The sequence below is a fragment of the Arachis hypogaea genome, chromosome 14 (assembly GCF_003086295.3).
Source record: "Arachis hypogaea cultivar Tifrunner chromosome 14, arahy.Tifrunner.gnm2.J5K5, whole genome shotgun sequence".
Classification (NCBI taxonomy): domain Eukaryota; kingdom Viridiplantae; phylum Streptophyta; class Magnoliopsida; order Fabales; family Fabaceae; genus Arachis; species Arachis hypogaea.
Genome location: NC_092049.1, coordinates 68,411,875 through 68,439,857, shown reverse-complemented (window position 1 = coordinate 68,439,857; position 27,983 = coordinate 68,411,875). Strand labels below are relative to the sequence as shown.

Sequence of the window (27,983 nt, the reverse complement as noted above, 5' to 3'; positions counted from 1 at the left end):
ATGGGGATGGCAATGCGTAACGCTCACTGGAGACCGAAAGTAAGGTTCTCCCATGAGGACGGTGATGCGTAACTAATGAACGGATTTCTGCTAGTAAAGAATTTCACAAATAAATTCTCGTTGTAAGTATAGTTTCTAAACCAACAAAGAATCCTTTCGTACAAAAGTTTTGGTTGTCACTAAAGCAAACCCAATAAAATTGATAACCGAAGTATTTAAACCTCGGGCCATTGATGAGCGGATAATTTATACGCTTTTTAGCATTGTTTTTAGGTAGTTTTTAATATGTTTTAGTCACTTTTTAGTATATTTTTATTAGTTTCTAAGAAAAATTCATATTTCTGGACTTTACTATGAGTTTGTCTGTTTTTCTGTAATTTCAGGTATTTTCTGGCTAAAATTGAGGGAGCTGAGCAAAAATCTGATTCAGGCAGAAAAAGGACTGCTGATGTTGTTGGATTCTGACCTCTCTGCACTCGGAATGAATTTTTTGGAGCTACAGGAGTCCAATTGGTGCGCTCTCAATTGCGTTGGAAAGTAGACATCCAGGGCTTTCCAGCAATATGTAGTAGTTCATACTTTGCTCAAGGATAGACGACGTAAACTGGCGTTCAACGCCAGTTCCATGTTGCATTCTGGCGTTAAACGCCAGAAACAGGTTACAAGTTGGAGTTAAACGCCAGAAACAGGTTACAACCTGGCGTTTAACTCCAGAAATAGCCTAGGCACATGTAAAGCTCAAGTCTCAGCCCCAGCATACACCAAGTGGGCCCCGGAAGTGGATTTCTGCACTATCTATCATAGTTTACTCAATTTCTGTAAACCTAGGTTACTTGTTTAGTATTTAAACAACTTTTAGAGATTTATTTTGTACCTCATGATATTTTTAGATCTGAACTTTGTACACTTTGATGGCATGAGTCTCTAAACTCCATTGTTGGGGGGTGAGGAGCTCTGCTGTGTCTCGATGAATTAATGCAATTATTTCTGTTTTCTATTCAAACACGCTTGTTTCTATCTAAGATGTTCATTCGCACTTCAATATGATGAATGTGATGATCCGTGACACTCATCACCAATCTCAATCTATGAACGCGTGCCTGACAACCACTCCCATTCTACCTTCGATTGAATGAGTATCTCTTGGATTCCTTAATCAGAATCTTCGTGGTATAAGCTAGAATCTATTGGCAGCATTCTTGAGAATCCGGAAAGTCTAAACCTTGTCTGTGGTATTCCGAGTAGGATTCAGGGATTGAATGACTGTGACGAGCTTCAAACTCACAAGGGTTGGGCGTAGTGACAGACGCAAAAGGATCAATGGATCCTATTCCAGCATGAGTGAGAATCGACAGATGATTAGCCGTGCGGTGACAGCGCACCTGGACCATTTTCACTGAGAGGACGGATGGTAGCCATTGACAACGGTGACCCACCAACACACAGCTTTCCATAGGAGGAACCTTGCGTGCGTGAAGAAGAAGACAGGGGGAAAGCAGAGATTCAGAAGACAAAGCATCTCCAAAACTCCAACATATTCTCAATTACTGCATAACAAGTATTTATTTCATGCTCTTTTATTTTTCGCAATTCAAACTGATAATCATAATTAATCTCCTGACTAAGATTTACAAGATAACCATAGATTGCTTCAAGCCAACAATCTCCGTGGGATCGACCCTTACTCACGTAAGGTATTACTTGGACGACCTAGTGCACTTGCTGGTTAGTTATGCAAAGTTGTGAAAAGTGTGAATCACAATTTTGTGCACCAAGTTTTGGTGCCGTTGCCGGAGATTGTTCGAGTTTGGACAACTGACGGTTTATTTTATTGCTTAGATTAGGAAAAATTTATCTTTTTAGTTTAGAGTCACTAAAATTGCGTCTTCTATTATTGTTTTTGGTTGAAATTTTCTTTTTAATCCTTATTTTCTCTTGTTAAAATTTTCGAAAATTTTTATAAACTAATAATTGAGTTTTTCTGTTTGAGTTTAGTTTCTTATTTTAAGTTTGGTGTCAATTGCATGTTTTTATTTTCTTTTAAATTTTCGAATTTGTGTTTATTGTTATTTCTTAATCTTCAAGTTGTTCTTGCTATTTTTCCTGTTTGATCTTTAGTTTTTCCTGTTCTGTGTATTTTCTTGTTTTTCTTGTGCTTTTTTCAAAATATCAGTTTTCAAAAATTTTTATTTATTAAATACCTTGTTAAAACACGTTAAATTTATAGCTCAGTTGGCTAGAGCGTTGTGCTTATGTTCTTGGTAATTGGCTATCTCCCTTTTAAAATCTCTTTTTCAAAAATAATTTTTCTTTGATTAAATCATGTGCCAAACTTTAAGTTTGATGTTTTCTTGTTAAGTTTTCTTTGGTTTTCGAAAATTTTATTTTGGTTTTCTAAAAATTTTAAGTTTGGTGTTCTTTCTTCATGTTCTTGTTGTTCTTGTGAGTCTTCAAAGTGTTCTTGAGTCTTCCTTGTGTTTTGATCTTAAAATTTTTAAGTTTGGTGTTCCTTGGTGTTTTTCCTCCAAAATTTTCAAAAACAAGGAGCATTAGATCTAAAAACTTTAAGTTGTGTGCCTTTTGTGTGTTTTTCTTTTTCATCATAAAATTCAAAAATTAAAAAAATATCTTCTCTAACTATTTTTGAGCAAATATGTCGAAATTTTTTCAAAAAAATTCAGATTTTTATTTTAAAGTTTCTATTTTATCTTATCTTAGTTTTAAAAATTTCAAAATTCAAATTTTTTCAAAAAAATCATATCTTTTTCAAAATTTTATCTTTTCTTATTTCAATTTTCAAATTTTAAAATTCAAAATCTAATTTTCAAATTTAAAAATCAAATCTTTTCAAAATTTAAATCTTTTTCAAATCCTTATCTTATATTGTTGACTTTTTCGAAAATTTAAAATTCAATTTTCAAATTTCAACTTTCAAATTTCAATTTTCAAATTTCAATTTTCAAAATTTCAAATTTCAAATTTCAAATTTCAAATTTCAAATTTCAAAATTTAATTTTCAAATTTAAAATTTAAATTTCAAAACTTTTTAATTTAAATTCCTTATCTTCTCTTACCTAGCTTATCTTATCTTTTCTAATCTCAAATCTTAAGATAAAATCTTTTTCATATCTTTTCTTTTTTTTTATTTATCTTATTTTATTTTCTTACAAGTATCTTTAATTTTAAGACATATCTTTTTCGAAACTTCCTAACCAATTTCTCTCTCTTCATTTTTTTTAGAAAATCATCACCCACATCTTTTTCAAATCTTTTTAATTAATTTAGTTTTCAATTTTTTTTATTTCTTTTTCTTCTAATTTTCGAAAATATAGTCAATTTTTCATTTATTTTATTTTATTTTAATTTCGGTTTTCAAAAAAAATTTATTTGTAATCCGCATCATCTCCCTTTCCCCATCATGGACCTAAGTGGAAATGAACAGTCTAGAAGGACTCTGGGGTCATATGCTAACTCCACTACAGCTGTATATGGGAGTAGCATCTGTATACTTCCCATCAAAGCAAGCAGTTTTGAGCTAAATCCTCAGCTCATTGTCATAGTGCAGCAAAACTGCCAGTATTCCAGTCTTCCACAGGAAGAACCTACTGAGTTTCTGGCACAATTCTTGCAAATTGCAGACACAGTACATGACAAGGAGGTAGATCAGAATGTATACAGACTGTTACTGTTTCTGTTTGCTGTAAAATATCAAGCTAAAAGGTGGTTAAATAACCAACCCACAGCAAGAATAAGAACATGGAAACAGTTATCAGACAAATTCCTGAATCAATATTTCCCTCCAAAAAGGATGACACTGCTAAGGCTGGACATCCAAGGCTTTAAACAAGAGTATGATGAATCTCTTTATAATGCCTGGGAGAGGTACAGAAGGATGCTAAGGAAATGCCCCTCTGAAATGTTTTCAGAGTGGGTGCAATTAGACATCTTCTACTATGGGCTTACAGGAAGAGCTCAGGTATCTCTAGACCACTCAGCAGGTGGATCTATACACATGAGAAAAACTATTGAAGAGGCTCAAGAGCTTATTGATATAGTTGCTAGAAATCAGCATCTGTACATAAGTAGTGGGTCCTCCACAAAAGAAGACGCCAAAGCAGTATCTACTGAGCTTGGTCCTCCAGAATAAGTTGCTGAACTCAGTCAACAAGTGTGTTTTCTAACAAAACAGCTAGCAAAATTCAAGGAGATGCTACAAGACACTAAAAATGCTAATAAAAATATGGAGGCACAATTAAATCAGACAAAACAGCAGTTATCAAAGCAGATAACAGAAGAGTGCCAGGCAATTCAATTAAGAAGTGGGAAAATATTAAATACCTCACTTCAGAGCAGCAGAAAGCCAAGAAAAGAACAACTGACAGAGGATGAGCAAAATATTATCCAAAATCCCTCTGAGGACAGTAAGGGCCCAGAGAGGAACAACTCTGGCGTTCAAATGCCAGGAACAGGCAAAGAGCTAGCGTCAAACGCCCAATAGAAGCTCATTTCTGGCGTTCAAACGCCAGTGAGGGATCAGACACACGTAAGTGCTGATAACAACCCCTCTAAAAAGGCTTCTCCAACCACTTCTGTAGGAAGTAAACCAGCAGCAACCAAGGTTGAGGAATACAAAGCCAAGATGCCTTATCCTCAAAAACTCCGCCAAGAGGTGCAGGATAAGCAATTTGCCCACTTTGCAGACTATCTCAGGACTCTTGAAATAAAGATTCCGTTTGCAGAGGCACTTGAGCAAATACCCTCTTATGCCAAGTTCATGAAAGATATCTTGAGTCATAAGAAGGATTGGAGAGAAACTGAAAGAGTTCTCCTCACTGAAGAATGCAGTGCAGTCATTCTGAAAAGCTTCCCAAAAAAGCTTAAAGATCCCAGGAGCTTTATGATACCATGCATATTAGAGGGTAATTGCACCAAGACAGCTTTATGTGATCTTGGGGCAAGCATCAACCTAATCCCTGCATCCACTATCAGAAAGCTTGGCTTGACTGAAGAGGTCAAACCAACCCGAATCTGTCTTCAACTTGCTGATGGCTCCATTAAATACCCATCAGGCATAATTAAGGACATGATTGTCAAGGTTGGGCCATTTGCCTTCCCTACTGACCTTGTAGTGCTGGAAATGGAGGAGCACAAGAGTGCAACTCTCATTCTAGGAAGACCATTCCTAGCAACTGGACGAATCCTCATTGACGTCCAAAAAGGGGAGATAACCCTGAGAGTCAATGAGGATGAGTTTAAGTTGAATGTTGTCAAAGCTATGCAACATCCAGACACATCAGACGACTGCCTGAGCGTTGATATTATTGACTCCCTGGTGGAAGAGGTCAATATGACTGAGAGTCTTGAATCAGAGCTAGAGGACATTTTTAAAGATGTTCAGCCTGATCTGGAGGATTCAGAGGAATTGAAAGAGCATCTGAAACTTCCTCAGGAAGAGGAAAAACCTCCTAAACCCGAGCTCAAACCATTACACCACCCCTGAAATATGCATTTCTGGGAGAATGTGACACTTTTCCGGTGATCATAAGCTCTGCTTTAAATCCCCTGGAAGAGGAAACGCTACTTCAAGTGCTAAGGACACACAAGACAGCTCTTGGGTGGTCCATAAGTGACCTTAAGGGCATCAGCCTAGCAAGATGCATGCACAAGATCCTATTGGAGGATGATGCTAAGCCAATGGTTCAACCACAGGGGCGGCTAAATCCAGCCATGAAGGAAGTGGTGCAGAAAGAGGTCACCAAGTTACTGGAGGCTGGGATTATTTATCCTATTTCTGATAGCCCCTGGGTGAGCCCTGTCCAAGTTGTCCCCAAAAAGGGAGGCATGACAGTGGTTCATAATGAAAAAAATGAACTGGTTCCTACAAGAATAGTTACAGGGTGGCGCATGTGTATTGACTATAGAAGGCTCAATACAGCCACCAGAAAGGATCATTTTCCTTTACCATTCATAGACCAGATGCTAGAAAGACTAGCAGGTTATGATTATTATTGCTTTTTAGATGGCTATTCAAGCTACAACCAAATTGCAGTAGATCCCCAAGATCAAGAGAAAACAGCATTCACATGTCCTTCTGGAGTATTTGCCTACAGAAGGATGCCATTTGGGCTGTGTAATGCACCTGCAACCTTTCAGAGATGCATGCTCTCTATTTTCTCTGATATGGTGGAAAAATTTTTGGAAGTCTTCATGGATGACTTCTCAGTATATAGAGACTCATTCAGCTCCTGTCTTGATCACCTGACACTGGTTCTGAAAAGATGCCAAGAGACTAACCTGGTTTTAAACTGGAAAAAATGTCACTTTATGGTGACTGAAAGGATTGTCCTTGGGCACAAGATTTCGAACAAGGGAATAGAGGTGGATCAAGCTAAGGTAGAGGTAATTGAAAAATTACCACCATCTGCCAATGTTAAGGCAATCAGAAGCTTTCTGGGGTATGCAGGATTCTATAGGAGGTTTATAAAGGATTTTTCAAAAATCGCAAAACCTCTGAGCAATCTGCTAGCTACTGACACACCATTTGTGTTTGACACAGAGTGTCTGCAGGCATTTGAAACCCTGAAAGCTAAGCTGATCACAGCACCAGTTATTTCTGCACCAGACTGGACATTACCTTTAGAACTAATGTGTGATGCCAGTGACCATGCCATTGGTGCAGTATTGGGGCAGAGGCATAACAAGCTTCTGCATGTCATTTATTATTCTAGCCGTGTTTTAAATAATGCCCAAAAAAATTACACAACCATAGAAAAAGAGCTGCATACAGTGGTTTATGCCATTGACAAGTTTAGATCATACTTAGTAGGATCAAAAGTGATTGTGTACACTGACCATGCTGCTATTAAATATCTACTCACAAAGCAAGATTCAAAGCCCAGGCTCATAAGATGAGTGTTGCTTCTGCAAGACTTTGATATAGAAATAAGAGACAGAAAAGGGACAGAGAATCAAGTAGCTGATCACCTATCCCGGATAGAACCAGTAGCAGGAGCATCCCTCCCTCCTACTGAGATCTCTGAAACCTTTTCGGATGAGCAATTGTTTGCTATTCAGGAAGCTCTATGGTTTGCAGACATTGCAAACTATAAGACACAAGGTTCTCCTTCTGTAACCATGGAGAGGAAGCATGAAAAACTTCTCTCAATACAGAGTCAAACAAAACCCACACATTTAAACTCTAAGTTTAGTGTTGGGAGGCCACAACCAAACTCTAAGTTTGGTGTTGAGAGGCCCCAACCCTGCTCTAATTATCTGTGAGGCTCCATGAGAGCTCACTGTCAAGCTATTGACAATAAAGAAGCGCTTATTGGGAGGCAACCCAATTTTTACTTATCTATGTTAATTTTTTATTTTCCAATTTTATTTATGTTTTCTTTAGGATGATGATCATGTGGAGTCAAAGAAATCAAAGCAAAGTCAAAAATAGCATTAAAACAGCTCACCCTAGAGGAAGAGCTTACTGGCATTTAAACGCCAGTAAGAAGCATTAGACTGGCGTTTAACGCCAGAAAGAAGCATCAAGCTGGCATTAAACGCCAGAAACAAGCACCAAGTTGGCATTCAACGCCAAGAAAGGGGAAAAGCTGGCGTTTAACGCCAGAAACAAGCAGCAGTCTGGCGTTAAACGCCAGAATTGCACACTAAGGGCATTTTGCATGCCTCAATGGAGCAGGGATGCTAGGTCCTTGACCCCTCAGGATCTGTGGACCCCACAGGATCCCCACCTACCTCACCATTCCAATTCAAACCATTCCCCTTCCATACCCACCCATTCACACACCTCCTTCTCCTCCACTTCTCCTTCTACTCCCTTCTATCTTCTTTTGCTCGAGGACGAGCAAACCTTTTAAGTTTGGTGTGGAAAAAGCGTTGCTTTTTGTTTTTCCATAAACCTCGGGCCACTAATGAGCGGATAATTTATACGCTTTTTGGCATTGTTTTTAGGTAGTTTTTAATATGTTCTAGTCACTTTTTAGTATATTTTAATTAGTTTCAAGAAAAATTCATATTTCTGGACTTTACTATGAGTTTGTGTATTTTTCTGTAATTTCAGGTATTTTCTAGCTGAAATTGAGGGAGCTGAGCAAAAATCTGATTTAGGCTGAAAAAGGACTACTGATGTTGTTGGATTCTGACCTCCCTGCACTCGGAATGGATTGTTTGGAGCTACAGGAGTCTAATTGGCGCGCTTTCAATTTCATTGAAAAATAGACATCCAGGGCTTTCCAGCAATATATAATAGTTCATACTTTCCTCAAGGATAGACGATGTAAACTGGCATTCAACGCCATTTCCATGTTGCATTCTGGCGTTAAACGCCAGAAACAGGTTACAAGTTGGAGTTAAACGCCAGAAATAGGTTACAACCTGGTGTTTAACTCCAGAAACAGCCTAGGCACGTGTAAAGCTCAAGTCTCAGCCCCAGCACACACCAAGTGGGCCCCGAAAGTGGATTTCTGCACTATCTATCATAGTTTACTCAATTTCTGTAAACCTAGGTTACTTGTTTAGTATTTAAACAACTTTTAGAGATTTATTTTGTACCTCATGATATTTTTAGATCTGAACTTTGTACTCTTTGACGGAATGAGTCTCTAAACTCCATTGTTGGGGGTGAGGAGCTCTGCTGTGTCTCGATGAATTAATGCAATTATTTCTGTTTTCTATTCAAACACGCTTGTTTCTATCTAAGATGTTCATTCGCACTTCAATATGATGAATGTGATGATCCGTGACACTCATCACCATTCTCAATCTATGAACGCGTGCCTGACAACCACTCCCATTCTACCTTCGATTGAATGAGTATCTCTTGGATTCCTTAATCAGAATCTTCGTGGTATAAGCTAGAATCCATTGGCAGCATTCTTGAGAATCCAGAAAGTCTAAACCTTGTCTGTGGTATTCCGAGTAGGATTCAGGGATTGAATGACTGTGATGAGCTTCAAACTCACGAGGGTTAGGCGTAGTGACAGACGTAAAAGGATCAATGGATGCTATTCTAGCATGAGTGAGAACCGACAGATGATTAGCCGTGTGGTGACAGCGCACCTGGACCATTTTCACTGAGAGGACAGATGGTAGCCATTGACAACGGTGACCCAGCAACACACAGCTTGCCATAGGAGGAACCTTGCGTGCGTGAAGAAGAAGACAGGGGAAAAGCAGAGATTCAGAAGACAAAGCATCTCCAAAACTCCAACATATTCTCCATTACTGCATAACAAGTATTTATTTCATGCTCTTTTATTTTTCGTAATTCAAACTTATAATCATAATTAATCTCCTGACTAAGATTTACAAGGTAACCATAGATTGCTTCAAGCCAACAATCTCCGTGGGATCGACCCTTACTCACGTAAGGTATTACTTGGAGGACCCAGTGCACTTGCTGGTTAGTTGTGCGGAGTTGTGAAAAGTGTGAATCACAATTTCGTGCACCAGTCATCTCTCAAGGAATTGCAAGGAAGTATAATTTATTATTGGTTATGGAAGATTATCTTTTTGGGATTTTTGAATAAGGAACAAGAAAAATAAATTGCAAGAAACTAAATTAATAACTAGAAAAACTCTTGGCAAAGTATGAGAACTGGAAATCCTATCCTAGTTATCCTTATCAATTGTGACTAGAATGTTTATTGCTCCCACTTAGTTAACCCTTACTAAATAAAGGAAAGCCAAGTGGACTAATCAATGGGATTCCTTAAGTCCTAGTTAACTCCTAAGGAAAGATTAGCTTTAGAGGGATCCAAACTAATTAGCAAATTCCAATTCTCAATTGACAAGGGATTTTGATAACTCAAGTGTCACCAATTACTCAACCAAAGCTAAGAATGTAAAAAGCTAAATTAAAATCATAAATATGAAATACCTCAATTTGCATTAAATAAGAAAATCAATTCTAACATGGAGTTTATAAATCAAATTGGGTAAATAAACAAACTAAAGTCATAGAATAAATAAAAGTAGAAGAGAAACTAAATTAAAGGAACATTGAACCTGGAATTGAGAAGAAGAAGAAATCCTAATCCTAAAACCTAAGAGAGAGGAGAGAGTCTCTCTCTCTAGAAACTACATCTAAAACCTAAAATTTTGTGAATAATGAATGTTGTGTTTGATTCCCCCACTCTGTAGCCTCTATTTGTATTTTCTGGGCCGAAAACTGGGTCAAAAACAGCCCAGAAATTGCCCCCAGCGATTTCTAATACGTCCAGCACGCGGCAAAGTCACGCGTATGCGTCGTGGATTGAATTTTCTCCAGGTCACGCATGCGCGTGATCTACGCGTGCGCATCACCTAACAGCGTGGCAACCATGGCAAATTATATATCGTTTTGAAGCTCCAGATGTTAACTTTCCAACGCAACTAGAACCGCCTCATTTGGATCTCTGTAGCTCAAGTTATGGTCGATTTAGTACGAAGAGGTCAGGCTGGACAGCTTTAGCAATTCCTTCAATTTCTTGTATTCCTTCCACTTTTGCATGCTTTCTTTCCATCTTCTAAGCCATTCCTGCCCTATAAACCCTGAAATCACTTTACACACATATCAAGGCATCGAATGGTAATAAGAGAGGATTAAAATTAGCAATTTAAAGGCCTAGGAAACATGTTTTCAATCATAGCACAAGATTAGGAAGGAAAATGTAAAAGCATGCAATTATTATGAATAAGTGTGCAAAGACTTGATAAAAACCACTCAATTGAGCACAAGATAAACCATAAAATAGTGGTTTATCAGTAACGCTCATGGAGGGGACGTTGGCTGAGATAAGGACGGTGGTACGAAACGCTTATCTCAGGACCAGTGTTGAGAATCGGGCAAAAAATCGACACATGAGCTCATGACCTGTATAGTACTAAGCATGCATCATACTTGTTTACGCATATTTGTTTGTGAGTGTGTTTCCTATGATTGTGGGTGTTAAACTAAAGGTTGGGCTACATCTCTGCCAGTGTTGGGGATGAAGGAACTTATCGGTCAACTATAGACTACATCTTTGTTGTGTCCATAAACCTCACTGATTCTGGTGTTGAAAAGTTGATCATATTCTCTTCACTTGTATGGCCTATCAGATAGAAGAGAGTAAGAGCAAGTAGTGTATTTAGTGGGCCCTCAAGCATAAGATTTATTTCAATTTCAACTTTATTATTATTATTGTATTGGACTAAAATTTTTCAATCAATAGACAAGTGTGAAAACAATATTGACCAGTTGATGGGTAAATTAACTTGTTTGATCATTTAGATCAACTTATGCTTTCCAATTTCTACAAATTACTTTTCTTCAATATGGCTTAACTTTGATTTCACTTCCCAAATCTTTGAATCATTGGCTTTGTCTATCAATACCTAAAGTTATTACATCAAATTCCTCCACAAGAGTAGATATTTAGAGAACTTCAAAGCATCGGAAAAATGGATTTTAGATTTGCAGAAGAGCAACGGCAAGATGATTATGCTGTTGAACTCTTAGGTTTCTAATTTATTTGCTTGGAGTTGTTTTCTTAAGTCATTTGTTAATCAATAGGATATGGAGAAAATGCAACATATGATAGAGATTAAAAAAAAATTGTTGTCAGTTTGTGTTTATAGCAAAACTGAACATTTATTTGTTATGCTTTCAACCCAATTACAATATATTTTAAAATTTTAGATACTTCCTATACAGATTTGTTATATCTTTCTGGCTTATTTGAATTATTTTCTTATGCAGAAAACTTACTCTTTTATCCACCAGAGCATGTCATATATGGTGACCGTCTACCAGACATGGGATAAGCAATTGATAAAGCAACTTCTTGGTTTCTTCATTCCAGAAATCGTGAGAATAGAGGTTGTTTTGAAGTTGTTCCTTAAGTCGGAATGTGAGTTATCTTTTCACCTTTGGCTAGTTGGCACTTTTATTATTTCTTTCACTGTTAATCTGTTATGTTGAACCATTGGGAATTGATAACTAAACTCAATTATTAACAAAATATATCTGGAAGTTATATTTCCATCATAATGATTGAACAACTTGATGGTGCTACTTTTCAGATGCCCAATGTGAACCTTGGTTTGGTTCACGTTATGTTGAAGAAGACATTGCTCAAGATTTAATGGAGTTATGGAGAAATCCTCCAGAAAATTGAGGCCTCGCTACATCTTCCATAAAAAAATAAGTTCATTCCAAGTGATTTTTCTATATGTTTTTGTTCTGAGGGTTACCTGAAACTTGTAGGTTAATCTCGGACAAGATCTTCTGTACTGGTCGGAGCTGACGTGTCTGGCTGGCGGGTGGCGGCCGGAGTTGTTGTGTTCGACTTGTTGGACTGAGGGTGCTGCTGATCCTTCGTCACCGGAGGGTGGTGGTACCTGCAAGGGACTTCGATGCTTAAGTTAGCAAGGGTATTAAGCAGGTTTTTAGTAGAATTAGAGTATGAGTTATACCTGGGTGCTCCAGTATATTTATAGAGGTGTGGAGTAACCTTTCTGGAGATAAGATAAGTTAGTTATCTTATCTTATCTTATCTTATCTTTGAGTGAGGTCATCTTATCTTCAAGGAAACCGCCCTTATCTCTATAGGCCTGGGCTGCCTTTGGATTTGGGTTGTGTTCCTCTATTTGGGCCCTTTATTGGGCTTTCTTGGCGATTTGGCCGAGCACTTTGAGAAGAGATCGGATAGTCTGACCTGAAGAGGTCGGTCGCCTTGTCGCTAAACATCCCGGGTTAGACAGCTCGACCCAGGGTATGAACAGTGCCCCTGCTCGAGCTCGGTCTTTCTGGTCGAGTTTTAGTTTTAGGACTTCGATCCTTTTCTTGGTGAAGCCGAACTCGAGCATCTATTGACTTCTTCTTTGTAGAGTCTTCTTTTTTGAATGCGGAACGTTTTTTCCTTTTCGTTTCTTCCAAAAGTGCGCTCTTTTGCATTAACACTCTTAGCCTTGGGAATGTGCGAGGGTTTAATATCCTCATTAATTGGTTTTTAATTGCCCCGTTTCTCTAGCCTCTTTATTTTGAATTTCACACTCAGGAAAACGGTTTATCTTCTCTGTTTCTTTACCGTAACTTCCCTTTTCTTTCTCACTTTCTATTTTCACCTAAAGTTTGCAATTTTTGCATTTTTCCCTGCGACGTTGCTTGGTAATTATTAGTGCTTTTCTTGTTGAGAAAAGGGCGATTTCGGATTTCATCTTCCATCTTCAACTTCTTTGAAGCTTTCTGCTTTTTCCAGGTTGGTTCTACTTTCTTTTTTTTACTTTTTTCGTCGCTTTATCTTCGGTTCTTTGGTGAAGCTTTGATTTTTCATTTGCATGCTGGAAAGTTTGAACCTTTTTGCGCCATGATGCTCAATTGTTGCTGTGATGCGCGTTTCTGGCATTTCTCCCGGTGCTTGAGGGTTTTTGGGTTTTGCACGTTTTGTTGCCTTTTTGATGTTGTAGCTTTCTGTGGTAATAGCTTCGTTTGATTTTTTTTTTTTTGATAAAAGGTTGCGTCTTTGACGTCCTCTGCTTGGCACATTTTGCTGTTTACTTTCTGATTGAACTGCTATTTTGTTGCTCCTTTCATGGCTTTATTTTGACTTTTCTTTCTTCTCAGGTTGTTGCTTTTTGGAAAAGGGCTTTTCTTTGCTGAGAGTTTTGTTGGGATGTTAGTCTTGTAGGTTTTCCTAAGTCCTTGTTCCATGACTTCCTCCAAAGGATGCCCCTGGATCTTCGGTGTGGGTCCTGGGGTTTTCTTTTGTTGTTTGTGCTGCCCTGAATCATGCTGGCCGAGTTGTTTTGATTTCGCCTGAGATATTTTTTAGTATTCCATCTTCTTTTCTTGTTTGTAGGATTAGTTGGCCATGTCTTCTCGCAAAAATATTGTAGAGACGTCTTCTAAGGTTCCTGAGGGGATGTCCGATTGGTTGGACTCCCTTGTTTTAATGTGTGTTTCTGTGGTGAATGCTGAGTTTTGTGTAGAGCTTAGGAAACATCACTGCCTGTGTAAGAGTAGAGATCAGGAAAAGAATTATGAATTGGTAGCAGCTAATTTCGAGGAGAGGGTTTGCTTCCCTGCTCTGAGCCGGGGGGAGCGCCCTTTCTTTTATGCTTACGACTATTTTTTCAGCCAGTTGGACATCACTTTTTCTTTCACTTCTTTTGAGACCGATTTGCTGTGGTCGTGTAATGTAGCTCCATCCTAGCTCCATCCGAACTCCTGGGGTTTTATCAAGATTTTTTAGCTTCTTTGCCAAGAGTTGGACGTTACTCCTTCTCAAACTCTTTTCCTTTATCTGTTTGTTTTAACTAAGCCCGGGATTTCTTCAAAAAAGAAAGCCTCATGGGTTTCTTTTAGATCTGCACAAGGGCATAAGGTTTTTGCCATGTATGATGAGTCCTTTAGGGACTTCAAGAATTACTTTTTCAAGGTCCGAGCAGTTGAGGGAGCTCGGCCCTTTTTTCTGGAAGCGAATGATGAGCCAACCTTCCCCTTGTGTTGGCAGCAGAATGTAGTGGTGTCTCGATATACGTGGGAGATGCTCGACAAAGTTGAGCAGGCCTTGTAACTATTTTGGAGGACATTTGGGGGGAACCTCCTCATCTGGACACTAAGAAATCTTTGGGGGACCCATCCCTTGTCTGAACTGCGTTGGGTATTACTTGATATATTTTGTTTCTCATTTTTTCTTTGCTTTCTTCCTCTTTTCTGGTTTGTAAACTGTTGATTTTCACTTTTCAGAGATGGCCAAGAATAACGGCTCGATGAAGGCTTTCAAGAAGGCGAGAAAGGCTACTACAGCTCAGAACATCTCGACCAGGGCGGATTGGGAAGGGTCCTCTCAGGTTCCATCGAAGCCATCTGTGCCGAGCTCTCTTGGACCGAGGAGAATGATCCCTGCTCCTCGAGTCCATTTATTTGATCCTCCACAGTCTTCTGCTGCTGTTTCTTCTCCTCCGGCCGTTCCTCCTTCCAAAAGACCTCGAACTGTTGAACCTTTCATTCTGGATGCGCCTGATTTCGACGCTATTGGGTTTGTCGACCAACAGATCGGTCCTTATGGTGCCCTCTCTATGGATAATGTTTCTTTCCTTCGTCATTTAGATTTCATAACTCGGAGTAGTATCAAGATGGCGCATATGGGGCCGCCCTGTACCGAACTGCCCAAGATCTTTCCCTTCATGCTACCAAAGCCTTTATGAAGGAGGCTAAGTGGGAGTTCCACCGGATGAAGGGTTTGAAGGAGGGGCTCGAAGTGAAAGTGACCAAGCTGGAGAAGGAGTTGGAGGGCGAAAAGGCTAGTTCTATTGCCTTGGCGGCTTCTGTGAGGTTGGCTAAAGACACGGTATTGAGGCACAAGGAGAGCTATGTCACGACCTACAAGGAAGTGATGCGTCTCAGGGATGATTTAGAGTCTGCCCGAGCTGATTATGCCGAGCTCCAGGGTCACCTTGTAGGCAGCGTAAATGCTGCTTATGAGAACCTGAAGGAGCAGGTTCGAGTTCTTGCCCCTGAGCTTGACCTTACTCTCTTCAGCCTGGACAACATTGTAAAGGATGACAAGATTGTCCCTGACGACCCTGATGACGATGATGTTGAACCTCCTTCTGTGCCTGCCGCCAAAGCTTCTGTTGTGGTGACTTCTTCGGTTCCTTCATCTGAGGTTGGTCGTCCCGAATCAGAACCTGATTGCCAAATCTTGAATCGGGATGACGGGACAATGGATGCAGTGCCTCTTCAGACTCGCCCTCCTTCCCCCCGTGTTGATGCTGCCGAGAGGCCTTCGGATCTTTAATGATTTTTCTAAATGTTTGTGTAGATAGCCCAGCTTGTGGGCTTTTGAACTCTTTATGGTGGTTGCTGACTTTTGATACTTTCTTAGTTACTTTGTTTAGCAACTTAATTTTGAAAAACAAAATGGTTTCCAGGCTCTTGGGGCTGATTTTGGTAGCCTCTTGAGCTTGTTATTATTATAACTTTATGTTTTTCATAACATGTATGTTTTTCGTCTGTCTTGGTACCTTTTTAGGTTTTTTGGAGGTGTGGGAGCCTTGTTGCTCGACCTCTTTAGATTGCCTTTGTATTTCATGCTTGTGTCTTGATTCCTTTGAGGTTGTGGATGTTTGGATCCAACTTGTATGTCGGCTTCCTCACTTTGGCCTGAAGTTATTTCTAGTAATCCGTTTTGTTTGGACCTTTATTAGGTATCTATTAGGAATTACTTTTTATAACGTTAAGGTTTTTGGGAGGCCGACTTCGTCATATTAGTCTTTTCTAAGTTACTTCTGGTAATCCTCTCTTTTGGACCTTTGTTAGGTCTCCTTTAGGGATTACTTTTGTAACTTGTTTGTGGGAGGCCGACTTCATCATGTTGGTCTTTTCTAAGTTATTTCTAGTAGTCCTCTTTCTTGGACCTTCGTCAGGTCTCTTTCAGGGATTACTTTTTATAACTTGTTTGTGGGAGGCCGACTTCATCATGTCGGTCTCTTCTAAGTTATTTCTAGTAATCTTCTTTCTTGGACCTTCGTCAGGTCTTTTTCAGGGATTATTTTTTTATAACTTGTTTGTGGGAGGCCGACTTCATCATGTCGGTCTCTTCTAAGTTATTTCTAGCAATCCTCTTTCTTGGACCTTCGTCAGATCTCTTTCAGATATTACTTTTTTATAACTTGTTTATTTTGGGAACGACTTCTTTGCGTCGGTCCCTTCTAAGTTATTTTTAGTAATCCTCTTTTTTAGGGCTGGCCAGGCCTCTTTCCAAGGATTAACTTTTTATAACTTGGGTTATTGTGGTCGACTGGTCCGACTTCCTTACGTTGGCCTGTCTTTTACGTTATTTTTAGCAACCCATTTTATTAAGACCTCGTCAGGTCCTTTATATAGATCACTTTCGATAACTTCTTGCATTATTCTCTTTTGTCGCTTTTTCATCTTTGTCAATTTTATCGAAGTTAGGTTTGATCCTTGTTTGGTTGACCTTTTGATGAATTTGGTTTTCACCTTCTTTGGTCTTTATTGTGGTCGGATAGTGAATTTGATCTTCACTTTCTACCGATCCTATAGCTTTATAATCAGGCGATGAATTTTTTAGTGTTTCAGACTAATGCGTCTTGAGGATTTGTAGAAAATCTAAATAACTTTATTCAAAGGAAAATGTAGATATATACATATGGGAGTTTATCCCTTTAAGTCGAGCAATATGTAGATCTTGGCTTGGCACCTCATTAAAAAACCTTTTCAGGAAAAAGAGTGCACCTTATCCTAAGATCTTTTATTACCTTTAACTGTAGTACCTTCTTAGGTTGCAGGCGTGCCATGACCTAGGAAGCTCTCTCCCTTCGAGTTCGAACAGTCTGTAGTAGCCCTTTCCAAGTACTTCTATGACTCGGTAGGGTCCTTTCCAATTTGCTGCCAGCTTTCCTTCTCCAGGTTGAGTTGTTCCGATATCATTTTGGATTAGGATGAGGTCGTTTTTGGCAAAACCTTGTGGCACTACCTTTTGATTGTATCTTGAAGCCATTCGACGTTTCAATGCCTCTTCCCTGATCCGAGCTCTTTCTCGAATTTCCGGAAGTAGGTCAAGTTTTTCCCTTTGAAGTTAGGAGTTGGCTTTTTCACTATAGTGAATCACTCTGGGCGACCCTTCTTCGACCTCCACTGGGATCATTGCCTCCGTTCCATAGGCTAGTCGGAAAGGTGATTCCTTTGTGGTAGAATGTGGGGTTGTTCGATATGCCCATAGGACTTGTAGGAGCTCATCGGCCCAAGCTCCCTTTGCCTTCTATAACCTCCGTTTTAGCCCAGCCAATATGACTTTGTTGGCAGCTTCGGCTTGTCCATTGGCTTGGGGATGTTCTACAGAAGTGAATTGGTGTTTTATGTTCAGATCAACCACCAACTTTCTGAACCCTGCATCTGTGAATTGGGTGCCATTGTCTGTGGTGATGGAGTATGGAACCCCAAATCTTGTGACAATATTTCTATATAGGAATTTTTAACTTCTTTGAGCCGTGGTGTTAGCTAAGGGTTCTGCCTCGATCTATTTTGTGAAATAGTCTACCCCTACTATGAGGAATTTGACTTATCCCGATCCCTGAGGGAAAGGTCCGAGAAGGTCGAGTCCCCACTTTGCGAATGGCCAAGGTGAGGTTACGCTGATGAGTTCCTCTGGTGGGGCGATGTGAAAGTTGGCATGTTTTTGACATGGTGGACATGTCTTTACGAACTCTATGGCTTCCTTTTGTAGAGTTGGCCAATAAAATCTTGCCTGGAGTACCTTTTTGGTAAGTGCCTGTGCTTCGAGATGATTGCCGCAGATGCCGCTGTGTACTTCTTCTAAAACTTCGTTTGTGTTGGAAGTCGGTACACATTTTAATAATGGTATTAAAATCCCTCTTTTGTATAGAGTATTGTTTATGATGGTGTAGTATTGTGCCTCCCTTTTTAACCTCTTTGCCTCCTTTTCATCTATGGGGAGTGTTTCTGTTTTGAGGTAGTTAATTATGGGAGTCATCCATCCTTGATCCTGACCTGTTATGGCTAGGATTTTTTCTTTTTCCGAGATTAACGGGTTCTGCAGCATTTCTTGGATGAGGCTTCTATTGTTGCCCCCTAGTTTGGTGCTGGCTAGTTTTGAGAGTGCATCAGATTGGGCATTTTGTTCTCGGGGTATGTGACGGACCTCATATTCTCTGAGTTGTCTGAGCTGTTCCCTGGTTTTGTCCAAGTAATTTTTCATGGTGGTATCTTTTGCTTGGTAGCTCCATGCTATTTGCAAAGTGACTACTTGTGAGACGTTGAAGATGATAAGCTTTTGAGCTCCAACCTCCCTAGCCAGCTTTAAACCAGCTAGTAGTGCCTCATATTTAGCTTGGTTATTTGAAGCAGGGAACCCGAATTTGAGGGAGAGTTTGATTTGGGTTCCTTGGTCGCTTTCAATTATCACACCCGCACCGCTTTTAGTTTTATTTGAGGAATCGTCTATGTAGAGATTCTATTCTGTGGGGATTTTTGGGGTGTCTGTAAATTCTGTAATAAAGTCGGCCAGATATTGCGATTTGATGGCTGTCCAAGCATCGTATTGAAGGTCAAATTCGGACAACTTGACTGCCCATTGCAAGATTCTGCCTGCTAGGTCTGTTTTCTGCAAAATCCCTTTTATGGACTGGTTGGTCCGAACCCTAATGGTGTGTGCTTGGAAGTATGGACGAAGTTGTCGAGATGTTAATATGAGAGCATAGGCGAATTTCTCTATTTTTTGGTAGTTCAGCTCTGATCCTTGTAATGCTTTGCTGATGAAGTATACAGGTTGTTGCCCACTGTCGTCTTCTCGGACTAGTGCTAAGGCTACTGCCCGATTTCCTGCTGCAAGGTATAATATGAGTGGTTCTCCTTCCCGTGGCCAAGTTAGAATAGGTGGCTGTCCCAGGAATCTTTTGAAATCTTGGAAAGCCTGCTCGCACTCTGTTGTCTATTCAAACCTCTTTCCCTTCCTTAAAGTGGAGTAGAAAGGGAGAGATCTTATTGCCGATCTAGGTAGGAATCTGGACAAGGCTACCAACCTTCCATTGAGTTGTTGTACTTCTTTGACACAAGTCTGGCTTTTCATATCGAGTATGGCCCGGCATTTATCCGGATTTGCCTCGATTCCTCTTTGTGTGAGCATAAAACCCAAGAATTTGCCAGCTTTTACTGCGAAGGTGCATTTTGCAGGATTAAGTCGCATGCCATGCCTTCTTATAGTGTTGAATACTTGGGTAAGGTCGGACAGTAATATCTTTTCACTTTGCGTCTTTATTAACATGTCGTCTACGTAGACTTTCATGATTTTTCCGATGTGATCCGCAAAGACTTTATTCATTAATATTTGATAAGTAGCTCCCGCATTTTTAAGTCCAAAAGGCATGATGATGTAGTAGTAGTTTGCTTTTGGGGTTAAGAATGAAGTTTTTTCTTGGTCGGGTGGATACATTGGGATTTGATTGTATCCTGAGTATGCATCCATAAATAAGAGGTATTTATATCCGGAGGAGGCATCCACTAGAGCGTCGATACTTGGGAGTGGATAAGGATCTTTTGGGCAGGCTTTGTTGAGATCGGTGTAGTCGGTGCACATCCGCCACTTCCCATTTGATTTTTTCACCAAGACGACGTTGGCTAGCCATAGGGGGTACTTGACTTCTCTTATGAATCCTGCCTCCAGTAGAGCTTGTACCTGCTCTTCAACAGCTTGGGATCGTTCTGGCCCGAGCTTTCTATGTCTCTGTTGTACTGGCCGAGATCCTGGGTAGACTGCTAGCTTGTGGCACATTAACTTGGGGTCTATGCCTGGCATGTCTGCAGCCTTCCATGCGAAGAGGTCGACGTTATCTCGTAAGAACTGTACAATTGAATCTTTTATATCTCTTTCTAGGATTGTACGATATTGGTTGTTTTGTCTGGGATGTATCCGATCTGGACTTTCTCTAGTTCACCTTCGGGTTGTGGGCGGAGTTCTTCCCATCTCTGAACTCCACCGAGTTCGATGGTGTGGAATTCTTCTCCTCTGCCTCTGAGGTTTAGACTTTCATTGTAACAGCGGCGTGCCGTCTTCTGGTCTGCTTTTATTGTAGCTATCCTTTCTACAGTTGGAAACTTCATGCATAGATATGGAGTCAAGACTACTGCGCCAAGCTGATTCAATGTTGTCCGACCTATTAAGGCATTGTAGGCTGAACTCACGTCGACCACAATGTAGTCTATCTTAAGTGTTCTTGACTGGTTTTCTTTTCCAAAGGTCGTGTGTAGTGAGATGTATCCAATTGGTTGGACTGGGGTATCTCCTAGTCTGAACAGGCTGTTTGGATATGCGCTGAGTTCTTTTTCTTCCAGGCCGAGTTTGTTGAAGGCCGTTTTGAACAAGATGTCGGTGGAGCTTCCTTGGTCTATCAGTGTGCGGTGGAGATTTGCGTTTGCCAATATGATAGTGATGACCATAGGATCGCCATGTCCCGAGATAATGCCAGATGCGTCCTCTTTGGTAAAAGTAATTGTAAGGATGTCAGGTGTTTCCTCTCTTCCCTCAACATGATATACTTCTTTAAGATATCTTTTTAGAGATGATTTGGAGATCCCTCCTCCTGCAAATCCTCCGTGTATCATGTGGACGTGTCCTTCGGGCGTACGAGGTGGTCTTTTAGTCTGTCCAACATCTTCATCCCTTCTTCTTTTTCTGGGATCGCCTGCTCGGCTCGCCAAACACCGATCCAACTTTCCTTCTCTTACCAGTTTTTCTTTGATATTTTTTAGGTCAAAACATTCGTTGGTGGAATGTCCATAGATCCGATGATACTCACAATATTCAGCTCGGTTTCCTCCTCCTTTTTTGCTTTTGAGTGATCAAGCTGGAGGTATCTTTTCAGTATGACATACTTCTCTGTAGACATCCACAAGGGATACCCGAAGAGGTGTATAATTGTGGTATTTTTTTATCTTTTCCCCATGTTGGTCCTTTTTCTTGGATTCTTTGTCCTTATCTCGGGAGGAGTAGGAGAACCCGGATTTTGAGGTCTCTCCTAGTCGAGAGCTTTCCTCCATGTTGATATACTTCTCTGCTCGTTCTTGCACCTCATTTAGAGATGTGGGATGCTCTTTCAATATGGAGTGGCTAAAAGGCCCTTCTTGCAAGCCATTGATGAGGCCCATGATGGCCGCTTCTGGGGGCAGACTTTGTATGTCTAGACATGCCTTGTTGAATCTTTCCATGTAGCTGCGAAGACTTTTCCGATCTCCTTGTTTGATTCTTAATAGACTTGGGGCATGCTTGGTTTTGTCTTTCTGGATAGAAAATCTGGCTAGAAACTTTTTGGCTAGGTCGTCAAAGCTTGAGATGGACCTGGGGGTAGATTCTCGAACCACTTAATCGCCGTTTTTGTTAAGGTAGTCGGGAAGGCTTTGCAGCGGACCGCATCTGAGGCGTCAGTGAGGTACATTCGACTCCTAAAGTTGTTGAGGTGATGGCTGAGATCTGCCGTGCCATCGTATAAAGTCATATCCGGGAGTTTAAAGTCCTTAGGGATTTTGGTCTTCATGATCTCCCTAGTAAATGGATCTTAATCCTTGTGAGAGCTGTCCGCATGAGTGGATCGAGTAGCTTTGGCTTTGAGATCGGCTTCGAGTTTTAGAAGTTTGTCCTCCAATTTCTGGCGTCGCCTTATATCCCTTTGTAAGTCTTGCCCGGCTTTTCGCTGATGTTGGGCTTCTTTCTCAAGTTGCTTTAAACGATCTTGAAGCGTCTCAAGAGCTCCCGGGTTTGATGAATCTTTGTCTCCGTTAGGCTACGGGATATCCTTTGGTGTAGTGTCCGCGTTTTTGTGTGGCATTCTATCTTCTAGATCCGAGTCATGGTCGTTGTCGTGGTCGTCCGCCATGGTGGTGGGATGACTTCCAGATTCCCTGACAACGGCACCAATGTTTCGAGGCTTACCTGAAACTTGTAGGTCGATCTCGGACGAGATCTTCTGTACTGGTCGGTGCTGACGTGTCCGGCTGGTGGGTGACGGCCGGAGCTGTTGCGTCCGACTTGTTGGACTGAGGGTGCTGCTGATCCTTCATCACTAGAGGGTGGTGGTACCTGCAAAGGACTCTGATGCTTAAGTTAGCAATGGTATTAAGCAGGTTTTTAGTAGAATTAGAGTATGAGTTATACCTGGGTGCTCCAGTGTATTTATAGAGGTGTGGAGTGACCTTTCTGGAGATAAGATAAGTTAGTTATCTTATCTTATCTTATCTTATCTTTGAGTGAGGTCATCTTATCTTCAAGGGAACCGCCCTTATCTCTACAGGCCTGGGCTGCATTTGGATTTGGGTCGTGTTCCTCTATTTGGGCCCTTTATTGGGCTTTCCTGACAATTTGGCCGAGCTCTTTGAGAAGAGATCGGATAGTCTGACCTGAAGAGGTCGGTCGCATTGTCGCTAAACATCCCGGGTCGGACAGCTCGACCCAGGGTATGAACAGTTTTGTTGACACATGTGGGATGATTTTGCAAATTCAACTTCTCCTATATGTATGGTTGATAAAGCATTGATCAAATTCTGGTACAAGTTGGATAGTACTTTTAAAGTTCCTCGTGCCAATACATATTTTCGGATTAACTTGAAGGGTGTATATGCTAATGCCCAGAGTTGTGTATTGTCTGAATTGTTCATTCTCCTCCTTAAAAATGAGTTGAATGAAATCATATATCAGGTTAATCGTCTATCTTGCTTGACACTAAAAGTATAGCCATTTGTCTATATTATATATCCTCCATTAAAAGATGTTGCTCAGTTAGAAATTTTTTGTTGTTTCTATTATTTGTTTACTTCTCACTTGTTTGGAGGATTTCTTGTCCTTCATAAGTTTTGTTTCTGCACAGATTCACTAGGTAATTCTATTTACTACATAGCTTCATACCTTAAGCTTGTAAACTGATTAATTGAGAAAGGTATCTTTAAGATAGAGGGGCTTCCACTCTTAACTGACTATTCAAACTCCCAAATAACTACTTTTTTTTTCATTCCATCTTTCCAAAATATCATCTGCTAGTTTATATGTACAAATTTTTGTATCATAAGATTTGGCTTAAGTTAAAATAAAATTATCTTAGGCAATCTAAGAAACTGTTGGTGAATGTAGTTGCTTAAATCTTATTTTTAAAGGACTTCATACAACATGTGTCTATGTGTGCAGGCTAGTACGTATTGCAAAGTTAGAAACTTCTATCTCCTATGTTGGCGACAAACTGGAACTGAAAGTCTATGGTTTCAATGATAAGCTTCCCATTCTCTTAACTAAAGTTTTATCGGTAGCTAGATTCTTTATTCCTGCTGGCGATCGATTTGAGGTACATCACATATTTCCTTTTATCTCCTATAAAAATGTCTATGTTATCCTTTTTGCCCAGTTTCATAGTCCTGTTTGCTTTGTTAACTGTAATGAACCCGTCATTATTGTTCAGGTTATAAAAGAAGACATGAAGAGAACTTTGAAGAATACCAACATGAAGCCTTTAAGTCATTTGTCATATTTGAGATTGCAAGTTTTGTGCCGAGCTTTTATGACACTGACGAGAAGTTGCATCATATAAATGATTTGTTTCTTGATGATTTGATTGCATTCATCCCCGAACTTCGCTCCAAGGTAGGCATGAAATATTTAATCTTATATGTTATTGTTTGGACTATTTTGCAGTCTTTTATTGTCAAGTTTTATTTTATTTTATTTTTTATTTTTATTTTTTATAAAAAAAATAATGTTTTCAAAAAATACATGCATGGGAAGTGTTATATCCTTAAATCCTAAACCCTAAACTTAATATAACTACTTTGTTTGATCCACTTGTTCTGTTTGTGTGTACGAGAATCTCCTGTCTTAGCTTGATAATGCTTACATTTACATCTTGTCTTAGCTTGATAATGCTTACACTTACAAGAAAGTGGCTACTTCTTGGTAGATTGTTCTTTGTTTTTTTAGTTTTTAATTACTTGGTTTTTAAACATAAGTTCAATGATATATTATAGTTCTCTAGTTTATATCAATAAATTGTTTGAAATTTATTCCTTTACATCAACCTTGGACAACTATACATTGAGGGTCTATGCCAAGGAAATATTTCAGAAGAAGAAGCAATTAACATATCAAATATATTTAAGACAAACTTTATATTAAATCCACTTCCCATTGAGTTGAGGCACGTTGAGCACGTTATTTGCCTTCCGTCCAGTGCCAATCTAGTTAGAGATGTTAGTATAAAGAACAAGTTAGAAAAGAATTTTGTGGCTGAGGTAATTTCAGTTGGATTATTTTTGTTTGTCATTTTTCATGGATAATTGTGTTTTGAAATTTCTAACAAACTTCTCCTGTTTCTTAATTTGGTATTCATGTAGCTATATTTTGAGCAAGATCTTGGGTTAGGATCAATCAAATTGAAAGCTTTAATTGATCTTTTTGAGGAAGTTGACGAGGTGCTTTTCAATAAGCTGAGGTGACTATTGAATGCTATTTTAGTTTCTTGCATTTGATCGTCTAACATTTGTTAATGAAAATATGTTTTCACTTTCCATGGTTTTTTATGGGTTATATTAATTTTTATTTCTTTATTTATTTTTATTTGTTTATTTATTTGTGTGTATTTGGATACAGGACAAAAGAGCAGCTTGGATACGTTGTCGAATGTAGCCTACGGTTAACGTACCGTATTTTTGGGTTTTGTTTCTACGTTCAATCATCTGAGTACGACCCAATTTACGTGCAAGATACAATCGACAACTTCATAGATGGTGTTGAAGAAATGTTGGTTAGTATTTCTGATTCCTTTTATCTCATTGTTCTGAGATTAATGGCTCCCTCATAAATTGCATTAAATTTGACATGATTTGGGTGCTCAAGAAATTATAGGCACACCCCACTCTTTCTAAATTAAAATACTTGTGTTCTAAGGAATTATATATTGACTGTAGGATGGGCTTGAGGAGATTCCTTTGAGAATTACAAAAGTGGGTTAATGGCAGAACTGCTCAAGAAAGATCATTCGCTTAACTATGAAAGCAATCGGTTGTGGAGTCAGATTGTTGATAAAGGGTGATTTTACATTTAGTTATGTAATAAGTTTGTGGATGATGAGTAAGGAAGACCAACCTTGAAGAAAATGATAACAAAGGATATGGATTTTCAAGTATATCTTTGATATATCAAAGAAGGAAGCAAAAGAATTGAAGAACACAAGCAAGCAAGATGTTGTTGAGTGGTACTGGACATATTTCAGACAGCCTTCTCCGAAATGCCAGCGACTTCTCATTCCGTTATGGGGCTACAACACAAAGTTTGAAGATGATGTTGCACTGCCTGAAACTGTGCAAGCTATAAAAGATCCGGGTTCATTTAAAATGTCATGTGAGTTTTATCCTAATCCTTGTTAAAACCTGAAGATATGCATTTTTGAACTCATGAAATACCATTCATATTTGAGTTTGTTTTTTAAGTGTAAATTACATTTATGTGTGAATTATTATTGATTAATAATGTAAAAACCGGGGTTTTTCACGCAAAACCATTGATGAATGGATTTTTGACGGTTTAGAATTTCAGAATAAATTCTCGTTGCAAGTATAGTTCCTAAACCAATCAATAATCCTCTCATACAAAAACTTGGTTGTCACATGTAACAACCATTATAAAAATAACCAAAGTATTCAAACCTCGGGTCATCTATCAAAGGAATTGTAGGGAAGTGTTCTTGTTATTGGTTATGAGATGTATATTTTTGGGTTTTGAATAAGGAACAATAAAAGTAAATTGCAAGAAAGTAAACTAATAGCTAAGAAAGCTCTTGGCAAGGCATCAATTGTCCATTGCTCCCACTTAGTTAACATCTAACTATGAAGGAAAGTCAAGTGGATAAATCAATTTGATTCCTCAAGTCCTAGTCAACTCCTAAGGAAATACTAGAGTTAGTGGAATTCAAATCAACTAAAAACTTTTAATTATCAATCAACAAAAGAGTTTGATAACTCAAGAGTCTCTAATTACTCTACCAAAGCCAAGAGGAGAGAAATCTATCCTATAATCCAACCAAGCATTTTATCAAACACTTGGAAGGAACAAAAGGAAAGTAAAATCAAATTGCAAGAAAATATAGATCTACAACTACTAATTGCAAAAAGAAAGAAACAACAACAATTCAAATCAATAATAAAGGAACATCAAACATAAAATTGCATTAAAGGAAAATGAGAGAAACAAGAGTGCATCAACATAAAAGTAAAGAATTACAAGAATTAAATGCTAAACTAGAGAGAGCAGATGTAGAGGAACAAGGATTTGTAAAGGAAAAGTAAATCAAAGCAAGAATTAAACCTAGATCTAAGAAATCCTAATATAATCTAATCCTAATTCTAGAGATAAGAGAGAGCTTCTCTCTCTAGAAACTAACTAGAGCATTCCCTCCAAAATTCAATTATGACTTTCCCCACTTTTGACTCCTCTTGATTTCTGCATATAATAGGCTTTGGAAACAGTTAGATTTGGGCTTGGGAAGCCCAGAATTTGCCCCCAGCATTTTCACTTTAATGTAGTCACATGCGAGCATCGACACGTACGCGTGGGTCACGCGTACGCATCGCTTGGCAATTTGCATTCCATGTGTACGCGTCATGTACACGTACACGCCACCTAGCGACTTCCATCTTCCACGCGTGCGCATCTGCTACGCATGCGCGTGGGTGAATTTCTCAAATCCTTGATTTTCCATGATTTCTCCACTTTGCATGCTTTTCTCTCCATTCCTTTGATCCATTCCTAGCCTTTTCAACCTGAAATTACTAACACACACATCAAGGCATCTAGTGAAATCAAAGGTGAATTAAAATTAACCAATTAAGAGCCTAAAAAGCATGTTTTCACTCTTAAGCGTAAATTAGGGAGAGTATATAACACCATGCTATTTGGGTGAATAAATGTGGGAAAATGGTGATAAAATCCCCTAAATTAAGCATAGAATGCACCACCAAATAGTGGTGCATCAAATCTTCCCACACTTAAACCAAGCATGTCCTCATGCTTAAACCAAGAGAAAGACAAAGAGTATCAACATTTATTCAAATGTAAACTAACTAAATGCAATCTACCTATATGCAACTATCCAAATGAATGCAATTGCTTGGTCAAAATAAATCAACTCCAAGAAAATCAATATAAGCATAAGGGCTAAAGTTATTAACAACCAAGCCAAACCACAATTGAATTGAGTTATTAGAGATTATACAAACTTGCAAGAAAGGTGATGATTCTAGGTGAAAACATGTAATTGAGCAATCGAACCCTTACCGGATGTGTATACGCTCTATTTGCTCAAGTTTATAGGGTCGATCCACTCAATTCCCCTCTAATCATGCTTTCTAAGATTTGTTTTTCATCTAATAATCAACAGTTATTTCATGCATGCATACAAATATCATGAGGTCTTTTCCATAGGTTGTAATG

The 27,983-nt window shown here is 39.1% G+C and overlaps 1 pseudogene; it reads left to right on the top strand.

Moving 5' to 3' along the window:
• Positions 1 to 25,921, top strand: LOC140178604 (nardilysin-like; annotated as a pseudogene).
• The last annotated feature ends 2,062 nt before the right edge of the window (positions 25,922 to 27,983 follow it).